General features: G+C 37.0%; 1 long non-coding RNA gene across 2 annotated transcripts in view; it reads left to right on the top strand.

Annotated features, from left to right (window-relative positions):
* LOC103551975 (uncharacterized) overlaps positions 1-5,121 on the top strand; it is a 37,942-nt gene extending 32,821 nt beyond the window's left edge. Inside the window, exons 4-5 of one of the 2 annotated variants that reach the window (XR_545125.2) lie at positions 318-395; positions 3,150-5,121. This is a non-coding gene — a long non-coding RNA (uncharacterized lncRNA). Of the gene's footprint in view, positions 1-317; positions 1,776-3,149 lie in introns of those variants that run through there. The other variant, XR_545126.2, reaches the window with a different exon arrangement.
* Positions 5,122-17,408: the final 12,287 nt, after the last annotated feature.

The raw sequence follows: 17,408 nt of genomic DNA, 5'->3' as shown, positions 1-17,408 counted from the left end.
TATATAATCATAAAAAGAGATAGCTAAAAATCAATAAAATTGCCGTAGTAGCCTCTACTGAGGAACATGCTTGACAAAGTATGTATTTTATACATAGCCCAAATGTCATTGAAATCTCCAGACACCTTAATATCTGAATAAAATTTCCTCTAATATCTCATTCCATGGATTATGTCAATATAAAACTTTTCTCACGTTTTCTGACAATTATCCAGGTCTTGCATTTTCTTGGTTCTTCTGGCTTCGAATGTTTTGCCCTTTTAATTAGTTAAGCTGAGAGATAACCTTTCCATCTGGAAATACCCTTTCTCTTTCAGGTCGTGTTAACCCAGATATGAAACTCAGTCGTTTATTGCAGCTCACAAAATAAAAAATCTGCTAAGACCTATATGCAGGTAATATAATTTTACACATTTGGGGGGAGGAAAGGGATAGAAAAGACTTTACTTTGAAGCAACATGATCATCTTGAATTGAATAATAAACATCCTAGTTATTAAAAATCCTTCAGCCCTCGCCTCATCCTACCTCTTTACTCCTCATCATTGTTCTTCCCACTTCTATCTCACCTCTTCCTTGCCTCCCCTACTTCCTGAATTGCCACCCAGAACTCCAAATTCAGCAGAGAAATTCTTTGGTCTTCCTCTGAGTGCCCTGAAAAACAGAGCCTGAGAAAGCCTACCAGCTCCATTTCGTTAGGAAGTGAAACCCCAAGGAAGCAAGAATAAGATAAAAAGGAAAGTGAACTGGGGAAGGAAGACAAGAAAATAGGAGGGAATTCATTACTGACACGACTGTAGTTTTACAAAAAAACATAACTTGATACTGCAGGACTTGTGGAAATGTTTACATCTCCAAACAGTCAGGAAGTGAAGAAAATGTGTCTGCAGCACCTTTTCCATCGCCTATCTTTCACTGGTCAGTTTCCAATAGGGCATTAAATTCCCTGCACTTGTGGTTTTAAACACCAGTATTCCTCATCAGATATGTACGTAACAACATTACTTGATTCCGGGGTATGCTTAAATGATAAACTCTGCTTCAGAAGTTTATTTAGCAATCAAACTCACTAGCATCCATAGTCTGTTATTTCAAACAACCTCTTACCAGTATCCTCAATTCTTCTACCCTGTTATCCTTTTGTCACAACCTGTTGGGAAAAGAAAATCCTAGAACAATATACCTGCACTGAGCATTGCTGGAGAAAATGCACAATGGGGAATTCTGCCATAGATTCACCAACCTCAACTGGACTCTCAACACTGCCCAACTCAATGCTTTGTTTCCTTCATTAGTTTGCTCTCTTGTTCACCACACAATTTTAAATCTTCGCACTCCTTTAACCTCGAGCCTCAAGCTTTTCCCTCCCTCTCAGGGGATGACTTCACCTGCTACTTTGGAAGGAAAATGAAAGCCTTTACAGAAACATCCCATCAAATTCCTGTCACTCAATTTTCTCATCTACCTGCATCCCTTGTATCAACAATAGGGCCTGTGTACAGTGGGTACACAATAAATGTTTGTTGAATAAATACACAGCCATTCTTATTTCCTCCCTCACGTGTGATGAAGAAATCTCCCTTCCAGGGGCTGGCCCAGTGGCGTAGTGGTTAAATTTGCACACTCCACTTCGGCAGCCCAGGGTTCACAGGTTTGCATCCTGGGCATGGACCTACACACCACTCATCAAGCCCTGCTGTGGTGGCATCCCACACACAAAAAAATAGAAGAAGATTGGCAACAGATGTTAGCTCAGGGCCAACAATCTTCCTCACCAAAAAAAAAAAAAAGAAAGAAATGTCCCTTCCACCTGTCTCTTCTATATTTTCAACCTTCCCCTCCTTACTGACAGCATTTAAATATGCTATAGTGTCTCTAAGTTTTTTTTGAAAATCTCCCTTCAGCCTTATATCCACCTTCCCACAGCTGTATAATAAGCACTCTATAAATATCCTATAATTTGTGTGCCCATTCTACTGTTGGTCATTTGAGTTGTTTCCAGTTTTATGCTGTTACAGTGATTCTGCAAAGATACTGGTGCATGTTTCCTGGTGCATGTATGTAATATTTTCTCTAGAAGACTAATTTCTTGGTCACTGGTATGCACATCCTCAACTATACTCCATAATGCCAAATTGTGATCCAGAATGGTTGGACTCTTTACACTTCCACGAGCCATTTGCAAGGCTTTCTTTCACTCCACATCATCATAAGGTGACTTTCTCAGATTTCTTAGTTTTTGCAAATCAGATGGGTGTGTAATGGTATCACACTTTGGCTATAATTTGGATTTTTCTGATTATTAATGAAGTTGACCATCTTTCAATGTTTGTAGGCCATTCTTATTCCTTCTATAAGAAGCTTATTCAAATATTTTTCCCATTTTTCCTTTGGGTTGTTTATCTTTTTAGTGTTGGTTTGCAGTTCTTTGTGTATTCCAGATATTAATACTTTTTAATTAAATCTCTTGCAAATATATTCTATTTATGATTTGTTTTTCAGCTTTTTTATTGAGGTAACATTGGTTTATAACATTATATAAATTTCCGGTGTACATCATTATATTTCGATTTCTGTGTAGACTACATCATGTTCACCACCCAAATGCTAATTACCATCCATCACTACACACACGTGCCCACTCACCCTTTTGGCTCTCCTCCCTCCCCCCTTCCACTCTGGTAACCACCAATCTAACTTCTGTATCTGTGTGTTTGTTTTGTTGTTGTTGTTGTTGTTTTTATCTTCTATTTATGAGTGAGATCATACGGTACTTGACTTATTTCACTTAGCATAATACCCTCAAGGTTCATTCACATTGTCACAAATGGCAAGATTTTATCTTTCTTTTATAGTTGAGTCGTATTCTATTGTGTATATATACCACATCTTCTTTATCCATTCATCCCTTCGTGGGTACTTAGGTTGTTTTAGGTTGTTTCCAAGTCTTGGTTATTGTGAATAATGCTGCAATGAACATACGGGTGCATATATCTTTACACGTTTGTATTGTCATGGTTTTTGGATAAATACCCAGCAGTGGAATAGCTGGATCATATAGTAGTTCTGTTTTTAATTGTTTTTTCTTTTGATGAGGAAGATTGGCCCTGAGCTAACACCTCTGATAATTCTCCTCCATTTTGTATGCAGGTCACCACCACAGTATGGCTTTGATGAGTGGTGTAAGTCCATGCCTAGGATCTGAACCTGCAAACCCCAGACCACTGAAGTGGAGTAGACTGAACTTAACCACTATGCTACCAGGCCAGCCCTTCTATTCTTAATTTGTTGAGGAATCTCCATACTGTTTTCCATAGTGGCTGCACCAGTATGCATTCCCACCAGCAGGGTATGAGAGTTCCATTTTCTCCACATCCTCTCCAACACTTGTTATTTCTTCTCTTGTTAATCATAGCCGTTCTGACAACAGGCATGAGGTGTTATCTCATTGTGATTTTGATTTGCATTTCCCTAATAATTAGTGATGTCGAACATCTTTTCATGTGCCTCTTGGCCAACTGTATATCTTCTTTGGAGAAATGTCTGTCCAGATCTTTTCCCATTTTTTAATTGGGTTGTTTGTTTTCTTATTGTTGAGATGTATGAGTTCTTTACATATTTTGGATATTAATCAGATATCAGACATACTGTTGGCAAATATCTTCTCCCAACTGTCTTTTCGTTTTATTGATGGTTTCCTTTGCAATGCAGAAGCTTTTTAGTTTGATGTAGTCCCATTTGTTTATTTATTCTTTTGTTTCTTTTGCCTGGTCAGACATGGTATTTGAAAATATGCTGCTAAGACCAATGTCAAAGAGTGTACTGCCTATGTTTTCTTCTAGAAGTTTTATGGTTTGAAGTCTTACATTCAAGTCTTTAATCCATTGTGAGTTAGTTTTTGTGTATGATGTAAGATAATGGTCTACTTTCACTCTTTTGCATGTGGCCATCCAGTTTTCCCAACCTCATTTGTTGAAGAGACTTTCCTTTCTCCATTGTATGTTCTTGGCTCTCTTGTCAAAAATTAGGTGTCCATAGATATATGAATTTATTTCTGGGCTCTCAGTTCTGTTCCATTGATCTGTGTGTCTGTTTTTGTGCCAGTACCATGCTCTTTCAATTACTGTAGCTTTGTAGTATCCTTTGCAATCAGGGAGTGTGATACTTCCAGCTTTGTTCTTGTGTGTCAGGATTCCTTTGCCTATTTGAGGTCTTTTGTTCTTCCGTGTTTTTCACTTTCTAGAGGCTGTCTTTTGATAAATAGAGGTCTTATTTTTAATGTAATTGAATTTATCAATCTTTTCCTTTATAGTTTGAGTATTTTGTTTCTTGTTTGAAAAATCTTTGCTCTGAAATCATAAAGATATTCTCATAGATTGTCTTATAAACATGCTATAAAATCTCTATCCATCTATAGTTTATTTTTGTGTATTTGGTAGCCAGCTTCCAAGATGGTCTCCAATAATCCCTGCCTCCATTATTTATACCCTTGTGTGTTATCCACTCACACTAAATAAGGCTAACCTGTGTAATACATAAGACAAGCAGAAATGTTTGTCTTTGACCTCTGAACCTAGATAGCAAAAGGCATCAGTTTCCACTTTGCTCTGTCTCGTATCATTAACTATGGGAGAAGCCAGCTGCCATGTTGTGAAGACACTCATGCAGCCCAATGGAGAAATCCATGTAGCTAGAAGCTAAACTTCTGAATCAAAAGCCAATGAGGAACTGGTTCACAACAGCCATACAACAGGTGAGATAAGCCATCTTAGAAGTGGATTCTCCCATCTCAATCATGTCTTCAGAAGACTGTAGCATTTGGCTAACATTTTGACTGCAACCTCGTGAGAGACTCTGAGACAGAACCACCACATAAGCTGCTCCTGAATTTCTGAACTGCAGAAACCGGGAAAAATAAATATGTATTATTGTTCAGAGCTCTATGTTTTAGAGTAATTTTTTGCATAGCAATAGATAATTAATACATTACACATGTAAGGTAACATTTCAATTTCAATGTTACATAATTAGTTATTGCAGCATATGTTATTTTAAAAATCCTTTCTATTTACACTTATCTGCATGAGTAGCTTTGTCACAAATAAAGCTTCCAATTCTACATAGATCTGTTTCTGGACTCATTCTATTCCATCGGTCAATTTGTTCATCCTTGAGTTGATTCTTCATTAATTACTATAGCTGTATAATTTTTATATTTGGAAGGCAGTTATGCTCACCACCATACCACCAATGCACATTAATTTTTTATTTTTGATAAGGCATACTTCCAGACTTCAATATTCTTCAGGAAATTCTTATCTATTTTTTAGCCCATATATATATTATATATATATTTGGAATCACCTTATCATTCTCTACAAGAAAGCCCGTTGGGTTTCTGAGTATTGTAGCCTATTGCATTATTTTCATCCATGTGTATCCATGGTGTATTGTGGCATTTATTTGAAATTGTCCTTCAACAAGTTTTATAATTTTCTTTGTAAAGGTCATATACATCTTTCGTTAACTTTATTCCTCGGTATTTCATTTTCGTGTACCAGCATGGAGTATTACAAAATGGAACTTTAAGGAGGATACAATTTTAAATAGCATAAAATAGGAGCTGGCCCGGTGGTGCAGTGGTGAAGTTCACACGTTCCGCTACAGTGGCCTGGGGTTCGCCAGTTGGGATCCCGGGTGCAGACATGGCACCGCTTGGCACACCATGCTGCGGTAGGCATCCCACATATAAAGTAGAGGAAGATGGGCACAGATGTTAGCTCAGGGCCGGTCTTCCTCAGCAAAAAGAGGAGGATTGGCAGCAGATGTCAGCTCAGGACTAATCTTCCTCAAAATAAATAAATAAATAAATAAATAGCATAAAATACAATAAATTGCTCAAGCCAGAAACTGGCACAAATAAGCACTCAATAAATATCTCAAAGCAGATTTATGAAGGAATAAATAAATGAGTGAAGAAGTAAATAAATACAAGGATGGATATCTACCATTTTTTCTTTTTAAAGATTTTATTTTTCCTTTTTCTCCCAAAGCCCCCCAGTTCATAGTTGTATATTTTCAGTTGTGGGTCCTTCTAGTTGTGGCATGTGGGATGCCGCCTCAGCATGGCCTGATGAGCGGTGCCATGTCCGCATCCAGGATTCGAACCTGGTGAAACCCTGGGCCACTGAAGCAGAGCACGTGAACTTAACCACTCGGCCACAGAGCTGGCCCCTACCATTTATTTTTGAAATGACTGGTATGCCTACCGATAACATATCTATTTCAGTTGCCATTCTACTTAGGTACTCAGTATTCTCAGACGATTTTTTCTCCCATGATAAAGAACCCCGATGTTTTCAGTTCTTACCTCAGTGTGTCTCGTAGAGAGGAATACAACATCTAAAGGAATCGCTTCAAAGAGTGTGAGATAACATGTTATAGCAACTTGTCTTTTCCTTTTCCATGACTCCCTTCCCTCTTTGGAACTTTGTACACGTGTAATTGAGCATCCTAATAAGTATATTCAGCTCAATGTATTGTACTTCATTGAGGCCTTCACAAACCTTTTCATGTGTAAGAATGATAGTTATATCTTTTTCTACAGCTTCTTTTATTCATGTTTTTGTTGTTGTTTTCTTTTGTTTGCTATAAAAATTAGACTCTTATTCAATAGAAAATATGACCAAAAAAGTTCTCAAAAATTATATTAGGCCCCGTCATCACTACTATCTTTATCAGTTCCCCACGGTGTATGAAATCTCTCAATATTTCCAAATGCTCAACCCTAGACATCACCTTTCATGGATATTTTTCAAAATCTCTTAAGTACATCAGCAATTCAATAACTTCTGTTCTTTTTTCAAAATCTTGGGAAGAAACTTCGTGTTGGAATTGGGCCAACAACGTGTTTCTCTCTGTGGATAAGCAAAACTTCATAAGAGCTAAGATGATTCAAGCAGATGTTCATCATGTAACTGCCAGAAAAAGCACTGGGAGTCACAAAGATAATTCAAATCCAGTGTTTGGAAATTTCCCCACCGTACCCAAGCATCTTTTGAAGTTGATATTCAACTGTTTTTAAGTACTTTTAAAGACCTTCCTAAATGTCATCTAAAAAGCACTTTTGAAATCTGACGTACTGTTCCTGCGAATGTATCTTAGATGGATTTGGATAGTCTTTATTTTGTCTTTTAGTGGCTCACTCACGTGTAAACATATAGGGCTCTCTATGACCCAGACACAAGTTATTTCTTGCCACCTCCTATCTTCAAATCCTCTTTCAATCATATGGAATTTCCGGCATCTCCTAAAGCATATCATGCTGTTTCACACCTTTGTGATTTTGCTCGCACTATTCTCTTCCCCTCGAATACTCTTCCCCAACCCCTACTGCCATTATCCACCACAATACATATTATGTTTTCAGATTGAGCCCAAAATCACTTGTCCTAGGAAAACTCCTCTGACTGCCATTCACCTCCCACAAGCGAAATAACTTTGGTACTCCCTCTCTCCACTCTAGACCTTTCTATCATGCTACCTAACACTGTATTGGCTTGTTTGCATTTGTGGTGCTCACTGAACACCCATAAATTCTTGGAGGCAAAAATTGTATTGCCCACCTTTGGATTACTAGCACCTAGCAGTGTCTGACTCAAAGTATGAACTCAAGGAATGCATCTTAAAGAAACGAATGAATAAATGCACGCCTGTTATCTCCATCAGTGATTTAATACTTGATTAGTAAAGGTATTAACTTTGTTCTCCCATGTTTTGAGATTTAGACTTGTGTTAAATGAAATCAGTTGCACGCATTAGATATTACTTTGTCCTTTTCATTTGTCCCTCGCACACATGGGATAAATAATGTCAATAAAGGTTAAGAAAACATATTGTAATATGTCATAACATAGAAAAGGCAAATCTAAAACAACATAGTGCAGACACTCTGTTTCCAGTGTTTGACATAATGCTGGAGTAAAACTTTAAAAATCTTGAAAAGAAAGAATACTTAAATAATGACACCATTATAATGTGCCATTTATATGCTTGTAATTGTGCTGTATTCTTTAAATGTTACCTTGTTTAATTTAATACGCACAGCAAGCCTATAAGGTTTGTTGATATTTTCCTCATGTGCAGATAAGAAAACTTTCCCAAAGTTGCACCAAGTGACTTTGATTCCAGTCTTTCTAACACAAAAGCCCATAGGTTTTTGTTTTGTTTTCCTTTTTCTTTTTTTATTGTAGTAAGAACACAACATGAGATTTACCCTATTAACGAAATTTTAAATGTACAATATTGTGTTGTTAACTAGAAACACAATATCGTACAGCAGATCTCTAGAACTTAATCTTCTTGAATGACTGAAACTCTGTTCCCGTTAGACAATAACTCCCCATTTCCTCCTCCCCCCAGCCCCTGGCAACCACCATTTTGCTCTCCACTTCTATGTGTTTGACTATTTTAGATACCGCATATAAGTGGAATCATGCAGTATTTGTCCTTATAAAAGGCTATGTTTTAATTTATTAACTCTTTGAAAAATAACATTAATAAACACTAACATGTTAACATAGATAACATATCTGTGAACAATAACTGTATTTTCAAAAAATTAGCAAGAAGAGTTTGTTTTACATATCACCACCCATCTCATTGAAGTGTTTGAACTATTGGGAAGCATCAAGCTCATGCTGGCAGACTCACATTTTCCAAAATTTAATTCTTCCTTCAAAATTGAATCTTGTCGTTGGCAACAAATACTGTCAGTTGTTTTCTCTGAAGTAGCAAACTCACTTTGTTTATTTTCAGGAAAATATTTGCCAAATATCCAAGTCTGAGTATAGTATGTCTGTCAGTGTTCTTTTTATGATGTTCCAGTTGGTGAAAAAAAGCGTCTAGTTCAACTTGCAACTCACTCGCACAAATGCTTTCCTGCAAGACAATCGTCATACTTTAGTAAATAGCAGAAGAATTTTATGTGTTTGTCCCATTTCATCACACAGAGTATTAACAAGACATATTCTCAAGGTTGAGATTTAATAACATTAATAATTTCTACTACTTCAACAAGGATATATTTAGACAAAACAGACATTTTTTTTTATGTGAATTTGTGGTTGTGGAGAATACAGAGACTATTAACAAAGATTGGTGCCATCATCTTGATTCGCTCTAAGGTGCCAACAGTGTTACTCACTACTGCTTTTGCACCATCAGTGCATGTGTCAACACAGTGAAAAAGGCAAATACCTTACTCATCATGAAAATGGTTTGGACTTCATGGACCCCTGAAAGGTTCTCGCTCCTCCCCCTGGGGTTCCTTAGACCACACATTGAGAACTACACAACAAGACTGTTGCCACAGCCTCCTACCTGCCCTTCTGTAATCTGTTCTCCCCATAACATCCTAAATCAGATCATATCACCCTTCTGCACAAACCTTTACGTGGACTTCTCATCTCGCACAGAGTACTGCGGAGTGTCCTGAGCTTTCTGATCTTTCCTACCACTTTCTCAATTGCGCACCTTCCTCAAATCTAGTGGCTTCCTCATTCTTTTTTTTTTTTTTTTTTGAGGAAGATTAGCCCTGAGCTAACAGCTGCTGCCAATCCTCCTCTTTTTGCTGAGGAAGACTAGCCCTGAGCTAACATCCATGCCCATCTTCCTCTACTTTATGTGTGGGATGCCTACCACAGCATGGCTTTCCAAGCGGTGCCATGTCCTCACCCAGGATCTGAACCAGCGAACCCCAGGCGGTCAAAGTGGAACGTGTGCACTTAACCACTGCGCCACCGGGCAGGCCTCACCTCCTCGTTCTTGAACACTTCAAGCATGCTCCTCCTCAGTGGGTCTTTACACTCCCTATTCTTTCTGTAAAGGGCATTTTTTTGCCTCAGACATTTTCATGGCTCATTTTCTCTCTTCACTTACGTTTTTGTTTAAATCTCACCTTACAGAAACGCCTCCTCTGACTACAATCTAAAACGCATCTCTGCCATCCTTTAACCCTTAGCCTGCTTGGTTTCCTTTTTGCCATTTATTTCTATGTTTGTTTATTGTCTGACTCCCCACACACTAGAATGTCAGCTCCATGAAACCAGGGATTTGACTCTGCTTACTGGGTTTTTTTTTTTTTTCACTGCATGCAATGAAAATTTTTTGAATGAGTGAATAAACTGCATTCTAATAGGCCCACCAAGGCAAATTCACAGGAATATATTTGCCTTATTGAAACATAACCTAGTGTTTCTTAAACAAAAGTTCACAGATAGACTGCGGCAAATGAACTCCGGATACTTTTCAAAGTAGAGAATCTAGGCCCCACCCTCAAAAGATTCTGATTCAGTCAGTCTAGGGTGAAAAGAGAGACAATGTATATGTTAAAATTCCTCGGGTATTTCTGAAGAACTGTTAGCTTGGAGAAGCCCTCTCCTAAATCACCATGCTGCTTTCTGATATAAAGCCTTACTAGATGCAGAATTTATATGAAAGGCAGCTAGGCAATCTGCTAAATCATTACTCAGACCATTCAAATTTCTAAGGGTCATGATTATGAAGATGGCTATAAAAACACATAACTTTATAGAAAAGCCACATAAAATTAGAAGGAACTAAATTCTCTATAACTTTAACTACATATCAATATACAAAAATCAATTGTATTTCTGTACACGAGCACTGATCAATCTGAAACCGAAATTAAGAAAACAATTTCATTTACAATAGCATCAAAAGGAATAAAATGCTTAGGAATAAACTTAATGTAAGAAATGTAAGACTTGTTTATACTGAAAACTACAAAGTATAAATAAACGGAAGGACACCCCACGCTCACGGTTTGAAGACCTAGCATCATTAAGATGGCAGTAGTCCTCAAACCGATCTACGGAGTCAATCCAATTCCTCTCAAAACCCCATCTGGCGTTTTTGCAGAAATTGACAAGCCAATCCTAAAATTCATATGGAAATTCAGGGGACTCAGAAGAGTCAAAATAATCTTTAAAAAGAGAGCTATGCAGGGCCAGTCTTCCTCAGCAAAAAGAGGATTGGCGGCAGATGTTAGCTCAGGGCTAATTTTCCTCAAAAAAAGAAAAAGAGCTATGTTTTGAAAGAATAGTCTTTTCAATAAATGATACCAGGACAAACAGGTTTCCATACCCAAAAGAACAAAGTTGGATGCCTTCCTCACAACAGACACAAACATAATTCAAAAGGGATCATGGACCTACATTAATGAGCTAAAACTATAAAACTTTTAGAAGAAAATGTAGAAGTAAAATTTCATGATGTTGAGTTAAGCAAAGTCTTCTTAGATATGACACCACAAGCACAAATGACAAAAGAAAAAATTGACACATTGGACTTCATTAAAATTAAATGTTTTGTGCTTCAAAGGATATCATCAAGAAAGTAAAAAGACCACCCACAGAATGGGGTAAATATTTGAAAATCATATAACTGCATAAGGAAATAGTATCTATCTGCATATAAACAACTACCACTGTTCAATAACAAGACAACCTAATTTAAAAATCGACAAACAATATGAACAGACATTTCTCAAAAGAAAATAGTCAACTGGCCAGCAAAACATATGAAAATATGCTCAAAATCGTTAGCCATCAGAGATAAACAAATCAAAACTGCAACGAGCTACCACCTCCAACCAACTGGGATCGCTAACACCAAAGGACAAACAATAACAAGTGTCAGCAAGAATACAGAAGAATTGGAACCCTCTCACAGAGCTGACAAGAATGTAAAATGGTGGGGCTACTTTGGAAAACAGTTTAGTATTTCCTCAAAGGCAAAAAAAAAAAGGTTAAAACATAGAGTTGCCAGCAATTCCACTCCTGGGAATATGCTCCCCCCAAAATGAAAACACATCCACGCAAAAACTTGTGTATTAATATTCATAGAAGCATTAGCCATTGTAGCCAAAGAGTGAAAATAACCCCAAAGTCCATCAACTGATTAATGGTAAATAAAAGGGGGCATATCCATTAATCAAATATTATTTGGCAATAAAAAGGAATGAGGTACTGATATGTGCTACAACACAGATGAACCTTGAAAACATTACGCTGAGTGAAAGAAGCCAGTCTGACCTCATTTGATATGATCCAATTTGTATGAAACATCCAGAATAGATCTATAAAGACAGAAAGTAGATGAATGGCTGCCTATGGTGAGAGGTGGGTGGTTGGGGGGAACGGAGAGTGACTGCTAATGGGTCTGTAGTTATGTAGTTTCTTTTGGGGATGATGAAAATATTCTAAAATTTTAACAGAGGCTAACAAATGACTGGCTGATATTACTAATGCCATGATCTGAATGTTTGTGTCCCCCCAAATTCATATGTTGAAATTCCAAAGCCCAGTGTGGTGATACTAGGAGATGGAGCCTTTGAAAGTTTCTTAAATTAAGAGAGTGGAGCCCTCGTGAATGGGATTAAGCCTATTGTAAAAGAGACCCCACAGACCTCCCTAACTCTTTCCGCCATGTTAGGACACAGCGAAAAGATGGCATTCCATGAACCAGGAAACTCTCATCAAACACTGAATCTGCCGGCATCATGATCCTAGACTTCCCAACCTCCAAAACTGTGAGACATAAATATTTGTTGTTTATAAGCCACCCAGTCTATAACATTTTGTCATAGCAGCTCAAACAGACTAAGACAAACTCTAAGGCTCAAATATAGGGTTTCAAATCCTAAGTGAGTCAAATGCATATTCTTGCCAACTGTGTTATCTTCCAAGGGAACGAGATAAAGCAGCTTCCAGGGAGAGGGATCCAGTGAGCCACTTGGTTAACTCCTGCACCCCCTTCCATATCCTCCTTGATTAACTTATGAAATAGTTACAGCCTTTTTAAGTTATAGTCCTCATTAGCTACCATGTTTTTGTGGCATAATTTAAAAGATTATTCTCCTAGAGCACACCAACAGACGATAACAGAGTTGGGTAGGGACATTTATTCTTCTCTACCTATCTCTGATGCACTCAGATACTGTTTAATGCTCAAATGCCTTTTCCTTGCATCATCAAAGTATTTAATTCACTATTTATACTTTATTTTCACAATAAAGAAATCATCCAGCCTAAAGAGGATTAAATTGTATAGCAAATGGCATTTTTATTGTGGTAAAATACACATAACATAAACTTACCCTTTTAACCATTTTTAAGTGTACAGTTCAGTGGCATTAAGTACACTCACATCATTGTGCAACCATCATAGCAAATGAGATTTATGTAAATAATTCAATGGAAACTTCAAACATATAATCAAATCTACAAAGTGCAGTTAATTATTAAAGTAAAAACCATAGTTCTAATAAAGAACCTTATCACAAGGCTTCAGATAAACAGTAATTCTGTTGATAAATCCATGACGCTATTTATGGAACCATATTTAAAATATGTTTACACTTGTAATTTCCTTTTTTAACCCAAAGATTTTGATCCAGATTTCATATTGAAAATAAATTCATTGATGCATCATGAGACAGATTGCATATTAAGTATATTAAATGTCAGGCTTGTTATTCTTATTTCATTTGAAAAACAAACTTTTCCATAAGGCAGGGACAGATGTTGATAAGATAATAGCAGCTGTGGCAGAAAATACATTTTCATTAAGGGAAAATGACAATGTTTTTCTTTAATGGGTAAGATTATTAATAGCTCTTTGGAAGTATTAGACAGAAGTTGTTACAAGATATTTTAAGCAAAACCATTTATAATCAATAACCTGTCCATCGTGTTTCTTATTGTGGTACCATCTGCTACTGTTTCTTTTCTCTGACAAGACATCAAAATCCAAGGCCATGTCTACCGACCATATCAGACAGGTCCAAACATAGCCACCATTGGATGAAGTGAATGATCCAATTTAGCCAGAATTTCCTCAGTTTTTCTTCTCTTTTCACATCCTTCCTTCTTGGTGCCTGGGAGTTTTTTCCATTCTCTCTTGGTCCTTAGGGACTCGCTTTCAATCATTTCTGTGCCTTTGTCTTTAAATTTCACGGGTTCTTTCCTCTCACATTTTCACACTTTGAAAAGGAAAAAAAATCAAAAATTGAAATCTCTTTTCTTACCTTTCATATTGCCACCCAGCTAGTATTTAAGATCTCTACCGCACTTTATAGCCCAATTTCTTAAAAGAGTAATTGACATCCTGTCCGCTTTCTCACCGTGATTCTATCCTTAATCTAATGGAACATTGTTTTCAGTGAAATTGCCCATAGTGAGGCAACTAAGGCTAGTGGATATGTTTTTGTTTTAGTACTTGACCTCTCTACCTTTGATGGTTTCATGGATCCTTACTCTTGAAACGCGCCTGCATTGGCCTGTATAACACTATGCTCTCTCAGTTTGCGTTTCTCACTCCTTTGTAGTTTCTCTTGTGGACTCTTCCTTTTCTGTCCTCTTAAGTGTTGACATGTCCCATGTATCCAACTCCTTACTAAACATCTATAACTGAACAACACGTTTCAAACTCAACAACAAAATTCAGTTTTTATTTCCTCCCCAGTCCTCCTCTTCTTTGATTTTCTATCTCTGTGCGTGGCACCACCGTTCACCCAGATGTTCAAGTCTGAGCACCGCACTTGACTTCTCCTTTTCCCTCCCCTCCCATATAGCATCAGTTACCAGGTCCTGTTGAGTTCTCACCCTACGCCGTTTATGAGCAGCCTCCCTCACCATGCTGTGCCTCGTGTTCAGTATTGGTCTACTGCAATAACCTCTAACCAGTTGCCCTGTCACTTAATTCTATTCTCCACACTGCTCCAGTGTCATCCTTCTAGTATTTCAATCTGATTGTGCCACTCCTTTACTTAAAAACCAATCAATATCTCTACATGAGAGAATTAACTGTAAACTTGCCTAAAGGTCCTAATACCATCTGCTTCCCATTTTCCACTATATCCTCTACTCCCGTTGTTGCCAATAATCACCTCTCACTCCAGCCAAATGGAACTTATAAAATTTTCTCCAATGTATAATGCAATTTTCCTTTTCTTAGGACAGCCTCCTCACTTTTCCCCCATCCATTACAAGTAAGCTAAAATATCACTACTCCATGAAGTGCTCTTCAATCTCACCCCACCCAACCTCAGGCACAACCTCAGGCTGACTTTGATGCCTCTCCTTTGTTCACCTAAAGCTGCCTCTGTATACCTCTTCCTAACTTTGCATATCAGAATTAAGCTGTAACCCTAGATTTACTTTTATTTCCTCTACTAAATTTTATTTCCTCTACTAAATTGTCCACTCTTGAGGGAAAGGGGTGTGCTTCATTTACCTATGTTGTCCTAGAACTAAGCACAGTGCTTGGCTGCAGTAGTGAGCAATAAAAGTTTGTTGAGTTAATGAATACAGGAATGAATTTAATCAACCAAACTTTTTTATCTTAAATATATGGCCAACTATATTGTAACATCAGAACCCAGAATTAGTGTCCTGCCACTCAAAATACTCCTTCATAAATCAAATCTACTAGTTTAAGTTTCAGTTTGATTAATTCTTAGACAAGAAGGCTTAGTGTACTATAATAGTCACTTCATTAAATTTTAGAGAGTTTTATTTTTCCTCATTTTTGCAATCTGTCACACATGTATACTCTAGTGGAAAAAATATTTGAGATTGACTTACACGTTTGGTTGGTGCGGCATTTGTGCGGGCATGAATATAAAAATCTCTGACCACTGGAATATCCCGATCCAAATAGTGATGCAAAGGGACAAGAGACTTCCAGAAAAGTGGATTAGACTATTATAATGACAGGGCACTCCTGTCAGCTCTCAGGCAAGAATCAAATGCTATGGTTGTTTATTTGTTTACTTATCTCTTCCTTGCCTCCGGTGCCTGACAATGCTGAGTAAGAGATGATTAATCATTTTATTTTATATTTAGACTGCAATTTACATTAAAAAATACTTTCAAGTTACTTTTCCTCTTTGAAACATTTGTTGATATGTCAATTTTATTTAGCCCTCCTGAATCTTCAGTGGTCCTAACAGGAAGCAAAACTATGCATTCATTTTACTGTATCTAAAAATTGAAATTCTATTTTGTCTAAATATTTTTATAAATATTTTCATTATGTTTCAGTTTGGTTTGAATTTAAAACATAGTCTGTCTTGTGCTTTATAATACTTTTAAGTGAGCTTTAAATTATTTGTTTTCTATTTTAAAAATATAAGCGTCATTCAGGGAAACATACAGCTCTAGTCTAAAGTAGTCTAATCACTTCCATGGATGCCTTCAGCTCCAAATTACTTCTATGAATATAATCTGAACACTAGTATTCTTTGTTTGTCACAGGACAGATTTTTCCCAGTTACTAAGTTAAAATGTCAAGTCATGACTTTATTTCAAAGTCACTCCTTATTCTTGCATCATTGCAACACTCTTATAAATATCATCTCTTCTTTAATGAAAGGAAAGCAGGAATTGTTAATTCTAGGCTTTGGAAATAAATTTATCTCCTGTTTACCCTTGAACCTAAACCTTTGAAACCTACTGATCTTGTTCTTACATGCTATCTACTCTCAATGTCTTCATATTTAACTCCCAGAAGGACTATACCTAGAATGCATACATAATAAAATTTATGTTTTAATTGTCTCTATGGCTTATGTAGTTTCAGTCAGTCACATATGGAGACTGTGACTGGGCATAAAATAGTCAGTCAACAATTAGTTTCTGACTCGTCCCATGGGCCAGGCACTGTTATCAGCTCTGGCGTACAGTAGTGAACAGTTCTACCATTGATATGTTACAATCACATAGAATGACCAACAGTATTTCACATGAAGCATCTTCCTGCCCATTATTCTGTTCAGGGTGACATCTGAAGTTTTATATTTATTTTTCCTACCTTAACATTCATTTTGCCCTTAATTCCTGAACACGTTATTTTAAAATTCTTGCTTTGTATGCACATTTGTATGAAACCTCGAATCATTATGGAATGAGGTATGATATAAATAACTAAATACAACTCAACGTAGAAGTACATTTTCAGCATGGATACAATAAAGACGTCACTCTTTCCTCCAAGTGAACAGGAAATGAGCTTTCCTTGACGTCAGCACATCAGAGAATGCAAAGCACTTAAGTCAGAAAGCAGAAAGTCAGCACCAAGGAAGGGAAGATAGAAACCATTTCCAGAGTAATCAGCAGCAAACATTTTGCAGAGCAAACTTTTTATGAATGATGCTTATATATTTTTAAAAGGATTGATATTTAAAGTGGACCTTGAAACAATCAGCCAAACCCAGAATGTGGAAAATTCTACAGAACAAATGATGCAATTTCTTCAATAAGTAAATGGCAACAAAGAAAGCAAGAAAAAGAAAAGAATGGGCTGGCCTGGTAGCATAGTTGTTGG

Source organism: Equus przewalskii, chromosome 5 (assembly GCF_037783145.1).
Source record: "Equus przewalskii isolate Varuska chromosome 5, EquPr2, whole genome shotgun sequence".
Classification (NCBI taxonomy): domain Eukaryota; kingdom Metazoa; phylum Chordata; class Mammalia; order Perissodactyla; family Equidae; genus Equus; species Equus przewalskii.
This window is presented reverse-complemented; position numbering and strand designations above follow the sequence as displayed.